Raw genomic sequence first — 8,760 nt, 5'->3', positions numbered from 1 at the left:
AACAAAAAATAATAAAGGCTGTTCACGTGCAGTTTATTATTAGTTCATGTTAACTAATGAAACGTTTTAATAAAGTGTTACCAATTAAGACATAAATACAAAAAAAAAGTATAAAAGAGAATTAAGAAACAACATGAATTAAGATGTTCGTGACTGCTATCCAGATGTCACACCAAAGGTGAGTAATCCTGATAAAATGCAGGGAAACAAGTGTTAATAATAATTTAACATCATACACAAATGGCAAAAAACACTGGGTGCTCATTAAAATAGGTCTATTCACTATTTAAAGAACAATCTCGATGGGTATTGACCACAGATGATTGTTTTGCAATCATTAGCGTGATTGTAGCTGTGAGAGCTGTCTGTACCTTCAGCTAAAATACAACAAAACAAGCATCATTCTTCTTCATTTTTGACACGATATGGGACATCTGATTACAACAGCACTTGCTTACATCAGTTAATAGTTCTTAAAGTATTGCTTCAACTGATCTCAAACTTCTTTAACTTAAGTTAACACAGAAATGAACGGTTAACTGCACTTACCTCTGCTCAGCCATGAACTGGTCGAAAGCTGATGACGTAACATGTAGGTAGGCCCGCCCTCACGTGATACTGATTGGTCGATTGATAAGCTTAAATCTGATTGGCTAAAGAGTACGACTGCTCTGTGTTATGAGTGTTATGCTGCCAGGAAAGTCTAAAAAAAACACACACACATATCTAAGGCGATTCGTACGTGAATGACGATTTGCACATTCAAATGCAAGGATACACTCGTACATTTTAAACATTCAAAGGTTTTTGTGCACAGTTGTATATCTAAGAATTGTGTTTTGCATTTGTGAAATGTATTTTTTGAGTATATAATTTTATTTTGCGCATGTGAATTGCTTTTTGTGAATATATATTTTTTTTTTTTCACGCACGTGAATTAGGTTTCATGCATGTGAAATTGTCTACGCATTTGTGAATCATGTTTTTTGCGTGAATTATATTTGAGACTAATCTGCTTCCATAATGGAGGTCATATAGCTCTCTGAGAGAAGCAGTTTCTCAGTGTGTGTGTTTTCATAGCCCTCTACATTACGTTTCCCTGGGCATGCACCAGGGTCCAATGAAGAGGCTGATGTGCAACTTTGCCATAAAAACCCGTGCAAATTAAAGAAAATGCTTTTTTAATAGCTGTCCACAGTAGTGACCACTGCGTGAAAGGGTTAAACTTCAGACAAGCGCACCCCCCCTCCCGGTCAACGAAGCAAAGCGATAGCGAAGAGTTTGGTATTAATAGGGGATTGTGACGTGTTTCCGACTACACTCTCTACTAGGCTAACAGTTTCCGGTTCCGTATTTACGTCTGACGGTTAGCGCGATACTTACCAGCGACAAACATTTCTGGTTGTTCTTATCTAGTTTTTGGTAGTGATGGCCAGATCGAGGCTTCGTGAACCAATGAAACTATTGAACCAAATGTGCCATATTGTTTCGAGGCTTCGAATCAATCCGACACCCGTCTCAACGGTGACACCTAGTGGTCACTTGCAGGTGTTGATCTGAAACAACCTTGACAAGCCATTAAATTTTTTTTTTTTTTTTTTTTTTCTAATATGTGAAACTTGTAACCTATAGGCTCCTCACTGTGCATAATGTTATTTTGGTCCTGCAAAATGAATATTAATAAAAGAAATCAAGCCACAATGTCTCACTTTTTTAGAAATTTTTATTCAAAAGTATTAATTTCTCTGCCTTGGAAGGACTTAGCCTACTTCTTTTACAGATAATTTCTCCAGCCTTTGAAAAAATCCTCTCACAAGGGACACTTGTTGCTGGCATGCAAAGATATTTTTCAGCTAGGACATACAAATGAGGAAAGATTACTGCTTTCTCTTTCCAGTAAGTTAGTGGATCATGAGTTCTGGGCAAAACAACAAACAAAGTTAGGTTATGAACGTTTATGCTCAGAGTGCAGAGAAAAATGTAATGGAATGTATACCTACAACAAATATGAAAAGCAAAATGATATCATCACTGGCAGTATATTGGGTACTCAGACCATAAAATGTATATTCACACAATATTATATTATATTCACATTGAAGCTATTTTTAACATGATTGGCAGTTGTGATTGGGACATTAGGTTGTAGGGCACAGGGCTATGGACTTTCTAAACAGTGTCCCAAAAGTTTGTAATCTATACTCTGTCTGTCTCTAGCCTATCAGTCAATGTGTTGTGTAAATTTAAATATAAGCCTAAATAGCCTATAACTAATCAAATCGCACTATGTTACTATATTAAGAAAAATCGCTATCTCAAAATCAAACTCCTCTCACAAAAACCCACGAGGTCAATATGCGTTGATTTCACTTTTATACAGATGTGCGATTTTGTGGTCTGTTCCCGACCGTGTCAATCAAACGCGGATTCGGCGGACCACACCTGATGAAACACTTTAGAGGCTTCGTTTGGCCATAGTCACGTGACATGGGTGTTTTGAATCACGCTTCGGATCAGTGTTTCGAAACATCTGCGCTTCGGGATCTCGCAAAGCTTCGGAACGACTGTTTCGCGTCAGCCATCCTTAGTTTTTGGCAGCTTAACCATGGAGAAAAAGGTTTTCCGATACCAAAAACTAATGCGACCTAGATCGGAACATTGTTGTGTGCCGTTGTGCGTTGTGTCGGCAAGATACAACTCGACTGTGAGTTTCCATTCATTTCCAGTGGAAGAGGGTCTCAGAAAAAAGTGGATCGCGCAGATCAGGAGAGATGACTTCCTAGTCAACAAAAACACAAAGGTGTGTAGCGTTCATTTCAGACATGATGACTTTATGGAAGGGGCTCGTCTGAAACGTCTGAAAAAAGGTGTTTTCCCTACACTGTTTGAGTGGAACCGTCAGGAGCAGCCGCCGAGGTTGAGTGTTTGGGAACGTCGAGAGAGACCGCTGACCCCTGATCCTGACTCGGACGTAGACCAAGAAGATATGGACTTTGATGTGGAGAGGACTGGACATGATTATTGTTCAGTTCCCGAAGCTGCAGCTGTGGACATGGTTCTACATGAAAACGAGGAGTTAAAAAGGGAGATAGAAGATGTACGGAAGCAGTTGGAGCAAACAAAGATCACACACCGCTTTGGTCTCAGGAGATTTGCTGGGTCCGATGAGGACATACGCTTTTATACAAGGTAAGATTATATTGCCTGTGGTAAGCATTTGTAATAGCGTTGCCACTGTCCTGAAAACACTAGTCCACGTTTCTGATAAATATGATTGGAGTTATATACGCTAGTTACACGTAGCCTAGGCAGCCTAAAAGTAGGCTACACTGACCAAAATAATAACAACAACAACGTAGACTAACATAATTATAAGTATGAACACCAGCTGGTTAAACGATTAATCGTGATTAATCACATCAAAAAAAAGTTTGTGTGTACATACACATGCATGTATATATTTAAGAAATAATTAATTAAATATACTGTGTGTATATATGAAGAGTTCAGATGCAAAAGCCTATAAGTGCCATCTGAAATTTTCTTCTCGAATGATAATTTTTTACAAAGCTCGTATATTTAAGTTCAATAATTTCACTTAAATGGCAATGCAAATTACCTATTATTTGTCATTTAAGTGAAATTACTTAACTTAAATATGCAAGCTTTATAAAAAATTATCATTCTAGAAGTAAATTTCAGATGGCACTTATAGGCTTTTGCATCTGAACTCTTCATATATATATATATATAAATATATATAAAATTTGAATTATATATAAATATTTAATATATAAATAACACATTTTTCTTAAAAATATACATACGTGTGTGTGTTTTTATATATACTAAATAATTATACACAGTACACACACATATATTATGTGTACAGTGTACACAAACATTTATTTTGGATGCGATTAATCGTTTCACAGCCCTAAACAGCAACCAGAGTTAGTTTAATCATACATACCAAATTCCATAATTGTCATGACTCAATATTGCAAGATTGTAGTTCAGCATTCCTATTTTCTAAACTTACTACAAAGCTATGTATAAGTATTTTATGCCATGTGAGAACCAATGCACGTTTCTTTCTTGACAGATTTGCAACATACAACCACCTGATGGCCTTCTGGGAACTGATTGAACCGGCAACTCACAGGATGATTCGTGTCACCAATTCCAAAGTCTTCAAGGAGCCTGGAAACACTCGGGCACTTCCTGCAATAGATGAGTTCTTCCTGTTCTTGATGCATCTTGCTTTGGGCCTCAAGCAAAGGGACCTTGGTCATCGGGTTCAAGTACACCAGACCACTGTAAGCCGCATCATAACAACCTGGGCCAACTTCCTGTATTTTGTCCTGGGGTCAGTGTGCATTTGGATGCCAAAAGAGAAAGTACGAGCCCATCTGCCAGAAGAATTCCATCAATTTCGAGACACACAGGTTATCCTGGATTGTACAGAGATCCGCTGCCAAACACCTTCCTCTTTGCTACTACAAAGTGAGGTCTTTTCAAATTACAAGTCTCACTGCACCTTCAAAGCTTTAGTAGGAATGGCACCTCATGGTGCAATAACATTTGTTTCTGCACTGTATGCAGGGTCTATTAGTGACCTGGGAGCTGTTCAAACAGTCAGGGATCATTAACCTTCTTACCCCTGACATGGCCATCATGGTGGATAAGGGCTTCTTAATTGATAGCCTAGTGCCATGTAAAATCCACCGGCCTGTTTTCCTGACCAATGGAAAACAAATGTCAGCTGATGAAGTGACACACACTCAGTCTGTGGCTAGGCTCAGGGTACATGTTGAACGTCTTATCCGTCGTGTTAAAGAGCATAAGTTGTTTGACACCGTCATCCCCTTGTCCATTTCTGGTAGCATAAACCAACTGTTCACAGTGGCATGTTTGCTTGTGAACTACCAATGTGGACCACTTGTCAAGGCATGGAGCCATTGAGTCTAAAAACTCTCATCCTTGGTGATATGCTAAGGTTTGTATAAATATTGTACATATACTTTTGTAAATACTATGGATTTCACACTGTTCTGTATTCATACCTCTGATCAACAGACAAAACTAAGACAGTGTTTCCTTATACATATTTTATTATAATTTCATAATACAGAACACAAAAATAACCATAAGAATCGAGAGATATATGTATATACATGTGTAATGTAATATAATAGATATATTGATATATTAAATATATATTGTATAAAAATAATAATAATATATATATAATGCTGTACAAAGATAATGTGTATATATACTGTAATATAATAGATAGGTATATTATATTGTGTACAGTGTATAAATATAGTGTGTGTATGTATGTAAATATTGTTTAGTGTAAATAACTATGAATAATACAATAAATATAATGCTGTATAAAGATGTATATATACATGTGTATTGTAATAGAATAAATATAGATTGTTATATGTATTGTATAAATATATGTACATGAGTGTATATATGTAAATCATTTTAATAAGAATAATACAATAAATATAGAATACCATAAATATAATACTGTACAATAATTTCAGAGTAATTGAATGGACCACCAGTGGTATGTGGCCACACTCACACTTAACACAGTCATTAAATGAAGCAACATCTGAAATCTGAAATGACTTAAACACGCAAACACTTCAGTAGGTAGTGGTAAAAAAAAAAAAGATCTCCTCGGTCTCTAATGGTACGCATTACATCTACATTTTTGTGTATGCGTTCAACAAGCATGTCCTCCTGTGCACATACCACGAAATCGCACCACTCCAAACCTGTTAGGAGGATCTGACCTTGTACTTGCCAATAGTACTTGTGCTGCCTCCTAAGCTACAGAGAGCCACCAGACATTTTCAGGTAGGGACAGTCAACGTAACTCTTGATGTTGGGGCACTTAATTTCCAGCAGGCCGAATGGTGGGTTTTCAGAAGGATCAAACACGACTTCATCGGGGGAGCACCCCAGCCATGGAGCATCAGGGTGTATAATGAACCCGCAGGGTGAATAGTTGACATTTTTTAAACTGCAGTACTCTGTCACGGCAACTGGCTCCATATCGATTCCTCTCCTCATGTCCTTCGTCATGACAGTCCCCCTCAGAATTCTGTGTGCCAGATTTTCAGCTGATGTATGACAGCGAACATGGCATGCCTCGTGAAAGCGTGTAGATGTAACTCGCATCTTTCTCAGTCGATGCCATTCCTGGCATGAGCTCTGCTCCCGTGTTGCAACTTCAATCCTGTGGGCCATGTGGAATGACACCTGTAGCGATCTTATATATACATGTTCCTCCTCTGATAACACATGGGCGCATGTGGTTGGCTCAAGCCTATAGCCTTGGATGGGAAGGGAAGGTTGGGCAGGGGCATCTGGGATGTTGATGATTTCCCGCATTTCTGGTGGTTTTTGCTGAAATGACAGCACACTCCCGGCCTGGACAGCCTCAAAAGCTGACTGAACTAATGGGACTTCCGCTGACATGCCCATGGTGGTCACCAGAGGTGCAAGCAAAGGGAGAAAGTCCCTATATACTTCTGCCACTCTCAATGTGGCAAGATCTGGCATTTCCCCATCCAGTGCTTTGTAGAGAGAACTTCTGAAAATGTTGAAGTGAAAAGATGTAAAAAAATAAATAAAAAAACTGCAGCATATTAACTGCATACATATTAACCACATCAACACATCTTAAACTAAAGGTAATATAGTCTCACCTCACACAAACAGAGGTAGAATTTTGGGGTTTGCGGACCTCCATGTCTCCCACCGGACCTGGCCTAACACCCTGACAGCAATGACACATTTTGACATGGCATCACAATAGTTACATGGTACAATTCACATGACAGACAGATGACTTACCAAGGTCCTTGGCTTATGCCAGGTCTGCTCAGTTTCTGTGCAACTGTGCACTGGGGGTACAGCAGGGAGGCCTAATTGTGAAAAGTGTGCTGTTTGATATAGTAGTGCAACCAAATGGTTGCATAAGGCACACCCCGCCACACAGGAGCAGTGGGTGCTCACTGCTCACCAAAATGACAGGTTTCAAGTCTTTTAACACCATCTAGGGAGAAATAGAAGCTTAGATGAGAAATACCTCTTAAGAGATAAACTGTTAACAAGAAAAATATAACTAATAAAAGCATACGGTTGTATTGACTTGGTAAAGTTGTTTTTATATTCGCACATTCACGCTTAAAATGTTTTCCCTGCTTGGCAATTTTTTACTTTTTAGGAAAACTTGACTATGTGACATGGCGCTGTCCATGTATGTGGTACTGAAGGTGCTACCTGTAATGATCCTCCGAATGTACAAAATACATTGATCTCTATATGCGCAGGCGGCTGAGAGACGGATCCGAAGGGACCAATCAGTAAATCAAAAATACACACTATAGCAGGGGTGGGCAACTTCGGTCCTGGAGGGCCACTGTCCTACAGAGTTTAGCTCCAACCCTGAAAAAATCACCTGCCTGTAATTTTCTAGTAATCCTGAGGACCTTGATTAGCTTGTTCAGGTGTGTTTGATTAGGGTTGAAGCTAAACTCTGTAGGACAGTGGCCCTCCAGGACCGAAGTTGCCCACCCCTGCACTATAGTGTCACTAAATTCAGTTCACACATCACTACTGTCCTGATGATTATACTACAACACTTATTTTGGGTAAAAAAAAAAATTTGCATTATTTTTATGATTTGTTATTATGAAAAATATTCAAAAACTTCACTGTAATTATCTGTATTGTTGCCAAATTCAGATCACACATTGTAATGCAATTATACAATTGTATTGCATTTATCCAAAACAAAGTCTTGTTATATAACCAGCAGGACAGCAGTGATGTGTCATGTGTGATCTGAATTTGGCAACAATACAGAATTACAGTGAAGTTTTTGAATATTGTGTAGTAACACTTTTCGGGGTTTGCACTTTGCAGACGGTCCCTTCTCAGCAGCTTGCGCATAGAGATCAATGTATTTTTTCCACTGCGAAGGAAAGCTCGTTTTTAGGAAAATTAGGCTCTGCACTTTCGCTTTGCACTTTCGGTTGTCTGCAGGTGTTATATGTATAGTTATGTGTTAGGTGTTATTTGTGTAGTAACAACTTTTAGTTCACGAGTTACTGAACGCGAAAGTCCGCGAATATGCGACTGTACGAATATAAAACGAACTTTACCTATGTTGTATTGTAGATGAGAGCTACATAGGCCTACTCATTCACATCCATAAACAGTAGACTGAGCCATGTACATTTAGATAATGTTACTTATCAGCTGGGCAAATTATCAGCCTAACCATTACCCTAACATTGACCCTAATCACCCTACTTTCAATTCGTGTGGCTTTTCATTTTTCCTCATGGATCTATGACAGACTGCCCTCACGCTGACCTCTCCTGTCACCTTGTTTTTCATTGACACTGTTACGGAAAAAGATGAACATACATTTCGAAACTGGATTACACGTTCTTACACTGTGCTAGTTTGTCTGTTTTAATATAGTAGAGTAGTGTGAAACAAAATAGCTAACGTTAACAAGTTCAGTCACGTCAGTCTCTTGATTACAATATAACTGTTAGCATGATAACGTTAGCTTACTTACCCTCATAGTTGTCGATATAGCTGCCGATATACATTTTAAATCCCTTTTCCCGCTTGCTGTTGGGAGCAGCACATGATGTTGTTACGAGTCGATCTATGTCATTTACCGTGAGACGAGGTAAATCCTGAAGACAGCGACTA

General features: G+C 38.6%; 1 long non-coding RNA gene across 1 annotated transcript; it reads right to left on the bottom strand.

Moving 5' to 3' along the window:
• Positions 1-5,351: 5,351 nt before the first annotated feature.
• On the bottom strand, positions 5,352-7,167 carry LOC311296298. The gene is made up of 3 exons (XR_014628555.1): positions 6,883-7,167; positions 6,735-6,805; positions 5,352-6,619 (listed from the first exon to the last, which is right to left on the bottom strand). It is a non-coding gene; the product is annotated as an uncharacterized lncRNA (long non-coding RNA).
• Between the last annotated feature and the right edge of the window lie 1,593 nt (positions 7,168-8,760).

The sequence above is a fragment of the Rutilus rutilus genome, assembly GCF_951802725.1.
Source record: "Rutilus rutilus genome assembly, chromosome: 8".
Classification (NCBI taxonomy): domain Eukaryota; kingdom Metazoa; phylum Chordata; class Actinopteri; order Cypriniformes; family Leuciscidae; genus Rutilus; species Rutilus rutilus.
This window is presented reverse-complemented; position numbering and strand designations above follow the sequence as displayed.